Genomic DNA, 12,505 nt, shown 5'->3' on the forward strand with positions numbered 1-12,505 from the left:
AAAATTAATAAAAAACTGACATCATACTATAGATTTCAAAAAAAAAAAAGATCCCTATCCACTTAACTTTTCGTTATGATGCCACCCTCTTTTTTTTTAAAGAAAGTACAATATCATTAAGAAAGGATCAGTAGTAGAGAGGTAGGAACCGATGACGAGCAGTCACCATGGTTTCAAAACCTAATTACAGAAAAAAACACAGAAGCAAGAGAATCAAACAGCAGAAAAAAAACCAAACCGAAAGGTCTGCAACAGGGCATATGAGCATAACACGCTTACAAATCAGCCCCCGAACGGTCTGTAACAGTGCATTCTAAAACCCATTATCAGTCCTAATGTGAAAAACACATGGCAGAATCGTTAAAGGTTCGCTCTCCTTCTCCCAATCCATACGATAGAGCTCCCAGGCCATTTCGTACGAGCTCTGTCCGATACTTCCCACCTTAAGTGGTCTAGAATCTCAGCTGAGTCCTTGTGAATGCCCCTGAAGTCCCGTTGATTCCTCTCATTCCAGATCAGCTTCCACGCATTAGTATACACTCTCATATGAACTTCCAACGCTGTTTTTTCCCATTCATGTGAGGTGAAATCAATGTCTCTTGGGAAGATGAAATCACCCCAGCTGAAATTTAAATCACCCCATATCAGGTCTAACATATTCCTCATGTATTCACAGTCCCAAAACAAATGTGACAGCGACTCTTGTGCTAGCATAGACTACATCGACTCGCAAGAGAAAACCCTCACTGTTTTAGCCTTAATTCTGTGTTTAGCTTCCCATGTAAAATTTGTCAAGCCATGAGAGAACCTTTAAGAGGGAGTCCTCCCCCCCCCACCCCCCACCCCCCACCCCCCACACACACACACAGACCTCCTTAACCCACAAGAATTTACTTCTTGACGCTTCATAAAGATTATGAAACGTATATATGAAGCTATCATTGCCCAACCAACAATCCTGCCAAAACAAAGTGTTGTTGCCATCTCCTACAACTGTACACACACATTGACAAAAATCAATAAGAACTGTCATTCATCCCTTCCAAATCCCCGACACTCATTTCCACTTGTGGTTTTTGGACCAGTTTGATGGCCAGCCCGTGAGATCATATTTTTTTCTAAATATAACAGCAATCCTGCCCTCATTTTTGCAACAAATGACCCACAACCACTTGACAAGAATCCCCAAACCCCCACGGTTAAGGGGTTGAGAAAAGGTAGACCAAATAACCAAAGGGGTGAATGAACCCTTTGATTTGCTTGACCAAATGAAGTTATGATGCCACTCTCATGAGGTTGTTCTGGGGATAAAATCCAAAGAAAATATCTTCGGGCTAAGCTTATAGAGAGTAGTCTGTACCTATAGGTATTTTTCTCATCCATCAAAGACTAGATCGTATACTTTCAAGCTGGGCATGATTAGGGATGTAAACGGTTCAGATTCGGATTTGGATAGTGAAAATCCCATACCAGATCTGCTTTTTTACATGTAAGCGGATTTGGATATCCATCAAATTTGAATATTTGTTTGATTCGGTCAACGCAGTGAGAGGATAATTTGATCTCATACCGCAATTAAATGAAAACCGCATTCACATCCTATTATATATCTAATCTAGTTTTGGTTACCAAATGCAACTAAATGGAATCGAATTGAGTGGAATATCCAATAAAATTCGATTTATTGACTTCCCTTGGCACAATGAAGTAAACGTTGGATGAACTCCAGTGATTGTTGCTTAGAGCAGATTCAGAAACTCCATAATTTTATTGGTTGAGAGATTGTATGATCCACTATTGGCTTTCTTACATAAGCTCCTACCATCTGAAATATACGGACATATATTGGTTGAAGCTTTAATTCTTGCAAATTACCATTTCCTTAAGTTCAGTAAAAAGAAAGTATATGGGCTTGCCAATGGAATTACAACACACCGCCAGCCATTATGATGATGTAATTTCTCTTCTTCACCAGTATGAACACTGTAAAAGAAAAAGGGATGTTCTAATCTCTACTAGGCTCTTTATGAGATTGAATGATGGGAGTATAAGGACCCTCCTATTTATAATCCCAAATGTGTCTCTTCTCATCATATAAAATACCCCTTCAATGTGAAAGGATGTACCTCTTCAATGTGAAGAGACACTTAACCACCATGGGAAGACACTAGAACCGTAAGAGTTGCAACTCTTGAACTCTAGCACTCTTTTGCCAAAAGGTGCAACCTTTGGCTTTATCACCTCTTGGCAAGATGCCAAGAGATGCAACTTATGTCAAAGGTGGCAACTCTTCATCTCTACATAATATGGGCCACACTACATCAATCATTGAGGCCCAACAGTTGCTTCAACAAACCCAAGCACAAGGCTTGGGCTTGGGCTTGGCTTGTTTAAACAAATGAGTCTAAACTTAAGCACAAGGCTTGGACTTGGCCTGTTTATGGAAATGAGGAAGCTCATGCCGAGGGTGAGAAGCTCAGCTCATTGTGTCAGCCTAATTATGGAAAGGAACAATATGAAGGCATGAAGAGTTGAGTGGAGATCCATCAACCATGCTTTCATTTTGGACTTTACATGAAAAACATGTATTGTTGTTCTAATGAAATTTTTTCGATCTCCATTGCCCCTTTTTCCTTTTCCTCGATTTTTGGTTTATAAAAAGTGAATAAGGGAGACTTGGGGTTTTTACACTAATGAGCTTGTGAGTGAATGAGGTGGTTTTTCCCGAGTGCAGATCCAGTGTTCAGGTAGAACACCTTATAAGATGTTCCCCTAAACCCTCATTAAAGAGGGAGCCCAATGTACCGCCCTCTATTAAAAGAGAGTGTTTGGCTTGAATACAAAACCATGCCTCGATGTCCCCCCGCTATCCAAAAAAGAATGTGGGTTTAATATCATGTCCATGTGATCACCTAAGCACTACACATTGAAAGAATTAATTATGAAGCTAGATATTTTTTTTTTAGAAAAAGGCAAGATTATTCATTCATTTTTAGATAAAATTAAACATATTCAGTATACATGTTACAATTCATAGTTTACAATGTATTCTTCTTCAAAGTAACAAAACAATGATAATGACTGTGAATGGGATCTGCTACCCCACCCCCACCCTCCCATACTACAGCAGCAACTCAACTCATTCAGTATTGTTGTTTTTCCTGAGTTTCAACTTGACAACCTGATAGTGTTCACTTCATATTATGCAAGAAACCTTTTGCAAGCATGATGTCACCCCATGAAATGTAACTTTATTTCGATGCAGCCACAGTTGCCTCCATACAATCAGCACCCAATTGTGCATTTGTAGTCGCCCCTGCTGCCTGCAGGTGGTGGGACAAGAACAGGTCATGCGGGCTCGCACAATGTTGAGGAATGGTTTTTCTCAAGCATAGAGGTGCAGTTCAGAAATCTATTACATTGGGCAAACAAGTGTTGTAGGCTCTCCTCAGTCTGTTCACACAAGCGACATTGTTGGGTGTTCAGCCAAAAAATGAGAAAAATTGATTGGAGCCAAGATTAATTCTTGATTCATTCATCTCAAACTAATTTATAGCTGAGTACAATATTCTAGGTTCATTGAAATACGCAGAGATAATTATAGACTAGTCACAACATTCTAGGTTCATTGGAATACTCAGAGATAATTCTAGACTAGTCACAACATTCTAGGTTCATTGGAATACTCAAAGATAATTCTAGACTAGTCATAACATTCTAGGTTCATTGGAATACTCAGAGATAATTCTAGACTAGACACTTGCCAACTAACTCATTAACATCACTTTCCAACTACCTAAGTTAGCACATTACTCAACATATTCCCCCCTTAATGTGTTGCTCTTGAACTCCAAGCATTTCACGAAAATAGTTGAACTTGTCTTTTGAAAGTGCCTTGGTAAAGATGTCTGCAACTTGATCTTCACTCCTGCAAAATTTTAGCTCAATTTCACCTTCTTCAATTGCATCTCGAATGAAATGGTGCTTGATGGCAATGTGGCGAGTTCTACTATAATAAACTAAATTTTTGGCAATGTCAATGGCTGATTTGTTGTCACATAACATCACTGTAACTTGCTTTTTCTTCTCACCAATATCTTCAGGAATTCTCCTAAGCCAAATGACTTGAGATGTTGTCAAACTTGCTGAGACATATTCAGCTTCAACGGATGATTGTGCCACACTTTGTTGCTTCTTTGATGCCCAAGAAAACACACCTGAACCAAGTGAAAAACAATAGCTTGAGGTGCTCTTCATATCATCATGACATCCATCCCAATTACTACCACAATAACCATGCAAGTTTATAGGAACTCCTTTGCTGAATTTGATGTCATAGTTGAGTATCTCTTTGATGTATCTTAACACTCTCTTGGTTGCTCCAAGATGCATTTGACTGGGATTGTGCATAAACCTTGATAATAAGTTTAAAGCAAACATAATATCCGACCTTGTAGCTGCAAGATAAAGCAAATTTCCCACCAAACTTCTATACAAAGTAGAAACAACTTTCTTTTCTCCATCTTCTTTAACAAGTTTTTCACTTACAACAAGTGGTGTAGCCATAGGCTTGCAATCATCCATGTCAAACTTTACAAGAACATTTTCAACATATTTCTTTTGACAAATAAGGACTCCATCATCATATTGATAAATCTCCATGCCAAGAAAATTATGTAACAATCCCATATCATTCATTTCATATCTTTTCATCATGTCTTTCTTAAAATCAGCAATCAACTTCTCATTGTTACCGGTATAAAGTAAATCAACAACATATAAAGCAACAATGAGAATGTTTGAGTTACCTTGAGTCTTCACATACAAGGTTGGTTCACTCTTGCTCTTCTTGAATCCTTGATCCATGAAGTAAGAATCAATTTGGCTATACCAAGCCCTTGGAGCTTGCTTCAACCCATACAATGCCTTTCTTAACTTGTACACTTTGCCTTCTTCTCCTTCTTTGACAAAGCCTTGAGGTTGTTGAACATACACCTCCTCCTTCAATTCTCCATTCAAAAATGCAGATTTGACATCAAGTTGGTAGAGATTCCAACCTTTTTGGGCTGCCATGGCAATGAGGGCTCTAATTGTGTCAAATCTTGCAACCGGTGCAAAAGTTTCATTGTAGTCAACTCCGGGCTGTTGTAAATAACCCTTAGCAATAAGTCTTTCCTTCTTCTTTTGAATTGAGCCATCAGGATTCAGCTTGACTTTGTAAATCCACTTGACACCAATGATTTCCTTGTCTTGAGGCTTCTCAATTAGCTTCCAAGTCTTGTTCTTCTCAATTGCATTTATCTCCTTTTCCATTGTCTTTCTCCAATCCTTTTCTTCGTATGCTTCTTCAAAATTTTCTGGTTCAAGAATGCAAAAGTTGCATCTTGCATAGACATCACTCAAACTCCTCATTTTCTTTGGAGTTGAGCTTGAGGAACTTGAGCTTGAACTTGGAGATGAAGTTGGGCTGGTTGTTGGAGTTGAATGATCATCACTTCCTTCTTCATTTGCTGAATTTTCTTCTTCATCATGATGCCAAACATCCTGCTTTTCAATCTTTTTCTTATCCCAATTCTAAGCAGTATTTTCATCAAATAAAACATCTCGACTAATAATGAATTTGTTAGTCTTCAAATTAAACAATCTATAAACTTTTGACTTGAAACTATAACCAACAAAAATATATTTTTCACTTACTTCATCAAGCTTGTACCTTTTTTCTTTTAGAATATGAGCATAGCAAATGCTTCCAAAAACTTTCAAGTGTTTCACTGAAGGCTTCCTTCCACTCCATGCTTCAATTGGAGTTTGATTCTACACGGCCTTTGTGGGACTTTGGTTGAGCAAATATACAGTTGTATAAATAGCTTCGGCCCAAAATTCTTTTGGTAAACCTTTATCATGCAACATAGATTTCGCCATCACCATCATTGTTTGATTCTTTCTTTCAAAAACTCTGTTTTGTTGTGGTGTGTAGCCAACGGTCAGCTGCCTTTCCATGCCTTCATCTTCGTAAAATTCTTGGAATTTGTTTGAAGTATACTCCTTGCCACGATCACTTCTTAACGTCTTAATGTAGTGGTCACTTTGATTTTCAACAAGGCTTTTGAACTTCTTGAAAATTGAAAACACTTCAGATTTTTCTTTCATGAAATAAACCCAAGTCATTCTTGAAAAAATCATCAATGAAAAGGATGAAATACTTGTTACCTCCATGAGAAGTGGTTCTCATAGGTCCACAAACATCCGTGTGCACTAGCCCCAAAATTTCCTTGGCTCTCCATGCAACTCATTTAAGAAATGGTTGCCGGTGTTGTTTTTCAAGTGCACAACCTTCACACACTTCATGTTTCTCATCAATCCTTGGTAAGCCATACGTCATCTCATTTTGTTGAAGTACTTTGAGGCTATAAAAATTCAAATGGCCATACCTCTTGTGCCACAACCATGAGTCTTCAATGACATGTGCTTTCAATGCTTGAGTTCCACTATATTTGAAGTTGATTGGAAAACTTCGATTGGTTTGTATTTTGATTTTCATTACAAGTTGTCTACTATCCTTTTTGTCATAGATACAATGCTCATAATCATCAAAGTTAAATGCATATTTATGCTCAAGAAGTTGTCCAAGACTCAATAAATTTTGGTCCAAATCAGGAACAAATAAAACATCATGAATGAACTTCATACCTTGCTTGGATTAAACTCCAATGGTTCCCAATCCTTGTGCTTGAGTTATGACTCCATTTCTCATCTTCACTTTTGTTTTTACAGATTCATACAAGTCCACAAAAATGGTTTTATCTCTTGTCATGTGATTGCTACAACCGCTATCAAGGTACCACACATCATTCTTGATTTCGATGGCCATGTGACAGGCATAGAACAAGCTTCCTTCCCCTTGTTTTTCTTCTGAAAATTATGCTTGTTGGTTGGTCTTGAACCTGCAATATTTCTCCAAATGGCCAAGTCTCTTGCAATAATAGTACTTTGGTTTGCCTTTGTGCCAACAATCTTTCTCAAGATGATTGCTCTTGCCACAATGGCTGCAATGCTGCAAATTTTCTACATTAGAGGTTCTTTGAAAGTTGTTTCTTCCTCTTCCTCTTGAATTTCTACCTCTACCTCTTTCACGGCCATATCTTCCACCTCTTTGTGAGTCTCTTCCTCTTTGATAGCAAGTAGAGGTCTCTCTTTCATTGGTCTTGGGGTTGAAATTCAGATTTGATTGAAAAGCACTTTCAATGGATTTTTCAGCATGTCTAGCCATCCTTCTCTCATGAGCCTTCAAGGATCCCAACAACTCTTGGACACTCATTGAGGAGATATCTTTTGTCTCTTCAATTATGGACATCATTGGATCAAATTTTGGGGGTAAACTAACAAGAATCTTCTCTATAATTCTGCTTTCATTAATTTCTTCACCAAAGGTTTTCATTTCATTTACAATTTTGGTGATCTTTGTGTAGTAATCTTGAATATTTTCAACATCACTCATCTTTAAATTTTTAAGCTCTCTTTGAAGAGTTTGAAGGGTGACATTCTTTACCTTGATGTTTCCTTGAAACTTCTTTTGTAGAATCTTCCATGCTTCCTTGACTTTTTCGGCTCCCATGATTCTTGAGAAGATATCCGGAGTCACACCTTGTTGGATATATAAAAGAGCTTTTGCATCCTTCTTCATATTCTCCTTGAGAGATTTTTGCTCTTGATTGGTGAGACCTTCTTCACCTTCTGGTTCTTCATAGCCATTTTCTACATATTCCCACAAGTCTTGTGATATGAAAATTGTTCTCATTTTTACAAACCAATGGTAATAATGCTCACCAGAGAATATGGGAATTGGAGGACCATCACTAGTATGATTGGCCATCTTGTATAGATGAAAATTTACTCAATTTTTTTGGTTTTAGGGGATGAACAAGGCTATGGAACCGGGCTCTGATACCAATTTTGTTGGGTGTTCGGCCAAGAAATGAGAAGAATTGATTAGAGCCAAGATTAATTCTTGATTCATTCATCTCAAACTAATTTATAGTTGAGTACAACATTCTAGGTTCATTGGAATATGCAGAGATAATTCTAGACTAGTCACAACATTCTAGGTTCATTGGAATACTCAAAGATAATTCTAGACTAGTCACAACATTCTAGGTTCATTGGAATACTCAAAGAAAATTCTAGACTAGTCACAATATTCTAAGTTCATTGGAATACTCAGAGATAATTTGACACTAGTCACTTGCCAACTAACTCATTCACATCACTTTCCAACTATCTAAGTTAGCACATTACTCAACAGACATCTACTCAGAATGTGCACTCCCCTACATTGCAAGTTATCATCAGTTTTTGTCCGGCCATGGAGAAGTAGCCAACCAAGCATAGCACGCTAAGGCAGATTGTTCTCCCATAAGCTGAGATTAGGCAACCATATCTTGGATGGCTTATCTGTAGCCCTGTTGTAGGATGCCACTATGAAATTCCCATATGTTGTGAGCACCCAATGTAACCGGTCATTCTGTATATCAAGTTGGTTTCCTTACACTAATCTTAGTCGTTGTTGCAGTTGTAAAGTTGTGATCTGGTTAAAAGAGCATCTGACTTGAATTTGCCAACCATTCACACCATACCAATAGTCCTTGATTGATTTTTTGGTTCTCCTAGTATATGAAAGAGATTGGGGAATGTATGTCTAAAGGGGCTTTCGCTAGCCTATGCATCTCCTCAAAAAAATTGTGCAGCTTCCATCACCCACTTCCACTTTTACATTTTGCACAAAAAACTTCAGTACCTTCACCAAACCTTTCTAAAAGCCTGACCATGTTTCCTATTTTGTGTTTCCAACCCAGTTCCATGGCCAACGTTTTATAACGTATTTGCAGTAAAGAAGAGTGAAAATTGGCTCATCCCCATTTGCTATCAACCACCACCATTTCACCTATAGTGCAATGTTAAACCGACGCAATTCCTTGATCCCAAGTCCCCCTTGCGAAAGTGGCTTAGTGATCACTTCCCATGAAATTAGTGCCATGACTTATTTTTTCGATTGACCAATCTATAAGAACCTTTTAATAACCTTAGTTATTTTCTTCAAAGCTAATGTCAAGATTGCAAATAGGCTCATGAAATGGTAGACAACCATGGTTAGTATAAGCTTCACTAGGACTACCCTATACCCTAGCCTTCCAAGAGTCCACCTTGTTCCTTACTTTATCCTCTACCTGAAACCATAGGGCAGCCCTCGTAACATCCTTACGCAATTGGATACTTAGGCACTGCATTGGCAGGTCATGTTTCTCACTTTAAAAGATATGCCTCTCCTTAGTCATAAGATAGCCATCATCATCCTCATTAAAAAGACAAAAATTGCTTTTTCTTTTGTTAATTTGCACCTAGAGATTTCTGAAAAAACCTTTAGGATGATTGCTAAGCTTTTCATGTTCTCATCACTTGCCTCCTAAAAAATTAAAATGTCATCTACAAAGCGGATATGCGTGAAGTTTTTGATACCCAACATCACCACCCCTTTGAACAACCCACTTTTGCATGCTTGACTAAGCATGTAATTCAGACCTTACATGGCAAGGATAAAAAGCATGGATAAGATTGGGTCCCTTTGCCCGAAGCCTTTCTTGGGCTTGAAAAGGGTCCCTTGACTACCATTAATACAAATTGAGATTGAGGACCCCCATATTGTGATTACCCACCGAATCCACCGCTCGCCTATTCCCATTCTTCTCATGATATGTGAAAGAAAGCTCCAACTTACCGTATCGAAATCCTTTTGTAGATCCAATTTTAAAAGGAATGACTTTCTTTTTGACAAAATCATCGAGTGCACTACATCATGTGCAAGTAGACATCCTAATGAATCCTTCATTTGGGAACAAAAGCAAACTGTGATGGGCCTATCACTTGGTGAATCACCTGGCTAGGACTTTTGTGATGATCTTCAGAGAGGTGCCCAATAGTGATATAGGTATGAATGTGTCTACGTCATTTTCACCATGCTCTTTAGGCACCAACACCATGTATGACCCCCCCCCCCCCCCTTACCTAGTAAGCATGCATTCCAGTAAAACTTGTCAAAGACTGCCAAGAATTCCTCCCTACATGTTGATCAAGTCGCTTTAAAGAACTCAATCAAGGACCCATCTACCCCTGGCACTTTATTACTCGGTAGTTCCCTGACTAGTTGATTAATCTTGTCCGCAAGAAACTGACCATTTAATGTGGTTTGTGCTCTCACATCAAAAGAACACAGATCAACCTCACTCAAGTCAAAGGAAAGTAGAACTATCAAGGATGTGAAACTTTCCTTAAAAAATGTTGTGACTTGCCCAATGATTTCCCTACTCTCGTATGTGCAACCCCTTATTGACATGGATGAATGAAAATTTTCTCGCCTTCGCGAAAAAGCATACAAATGAAAGAACTTAGTGTTTTTGTCCCCGCTTTCCCCAACTACCATATTCGTTTGCAATACTTTGAGCTCCTCTTCTCATAATGCAATTTGTTGAAAGTGTGCTGCCCCTTCATTCCTGGACCACGCTATGAGGTATCGTCTAACTAGATCCATTCGTTTCACAAATCTAAGGGCCACTTGGGGTTGCACCCTCCAATGTCTCAAATTTTTGACAAGTTGTTGGTCACTTAGCCACCATGACTCCAGTTTGAACTTGCGATTGCTAGGCCATCTAATCCCCCATTTGAGTGAATTTGAGGTGTGCTCAGGTATGATAATGGCCCTATTGTTGTTCTTCCATCATCTAGGCCCTCCCACCATTCTCGCTTGACAATGAAGTTGTTAAGCTTCCTCAAGCAAGGGTTCCTCCTCTTACTCAACCAGGTAAAGAGCTCGCTTGATATGTGCAAATCCACCATGTCCCGTTTTTCTAAAAAAATTGCAAAATTCATCAAACTTGAAGTATATCATTGCTTTTTATTAGATTCAAACGTATGCAAAAGGCAATTAAAGTCTCCTCCCACACCAATTTTTAAAGGTCAAGTCCCCCAGCCCTTCGAGCATATCCCAGAAACATCACTTAAGATTAGATGTTGTTGGGTCATAAACTGTAGTAAGAGTTCATTTTCCCTTGGAGTTGTCTAATTTGAAAAGCCATAATATGAAGGCGTGAAGGATCATAATTTGATGCAAACGGTCGGGGCCCACGGCAGACAGCCTTAGAGCGCACATCATGGTTGCTAGTCATAATATGATTGATACCAAAAGTGAACATTTGTCAGTGAAATCACCAGCCAGTAGGTTAAAACAGCAACTTGGTAGCGCACAACACTATGGAGACCAGTCAGGGGTTCCGCAGCGTAGTAGCTCCAGCATGGGCCAGCCAAGACACACACGATCAACTAATAGCTCGGTGGTGAGCATAAACCAGCCTGCACCCAAGCCTATGAGGATGTTGGCACTGTGCATGGTAGATTTACCTTGACTATGCATGCTTTCCAAAATCGATTCATACTTTCTCTATTCTTTGATTCCATTGAGCTTGCTTACCATAGTCTACCCATTCTGATCTTCAGCTTGCATCTTTCCTAGTTTATAATCAACCTTACCTTGTTTGCTCTTTCCTAGTTCATACTTGTTGGATTCAACCTTACCTTGCTTGTTCTCATTCTTACCTTGCAATGTAATCTTACCTTGTTTGGTTTTCAATACAGACTCATTTTAATCTGGAGTTCTTATCTTTCCTACAAGAGAATGATTCAAGATTCAATCAAGGTGTTGACCTAGATATGGATCAAGATGGCATCGACCTGGATCTGGTTGTTGACCTGGATCTGGATCAATATCAATCTTATCACTCCCTCTCAAACGATGTCGTCTACACAGGCTAAGTTTGTTTCATAGATCAATGAACTGGGCTTTGGTTATAAACTTGGTAAAAATGTCTGCAAGCTGCTATTTGGAAGTATTTGGGAACAGGGTTCCTTGTGTCACTTTTTCACAAACATAATGATAATTGATTTAGATCTTGAGCGAAAGCGTCAACTAGGGCAGTCTATATATCTCTTGACATTTTCAAACCAACCACTAGGCCAAGGACGCTCTCAGAAAGAGTCTCTGTGATCCATCCTCTGAGCTATGCAAGATATAAAGGATTTAGTACCTTCAAAGCTTCTTGTTTTCTTGAACAATCTACTTGATTGTGACCTTAGGCAGGGTATGTCTCCATTGATGAAACCATGCAGGTCCAGGCTTTTCACAAGTGCAAGGACCTGCATTTTTCATAGCAATAAGTTATTATGGTTGAGTTTCAAAGTCATGAAATTCGACACATTCAGCATGGCCGGGTATGAGAATGGTGAAGGAATCGGAGATGCGAAAAAAGAAGCCATGAAAAAAATAATGAAAGAGGAGAAAAAAACATGTTGATTTAACGTGGTTCGGTCTATGCGACCTATGTCCATGATCAGAAATATCCATCTCTTCACTATATGTTATTAGTCATCTCATCCATTATTTTTATGCAGAATGAGCTAA

Source organism: Nuphar pumila, chromosome 4 (genome assembly GCF_984573655.1).
Source record: "Nuphar pumila chromosome 4, dmNupPumi1.hap1.1, whole genome shotgun sequence".
Classification (NCBI taxonomy): domain Eukaryota; kingdom Viridiplantae; phylum Streptophyta; class Magnoliopsida; order Nymphaeales; family Nymphaeaceae; genus Nuphar; species Nuphar pumila.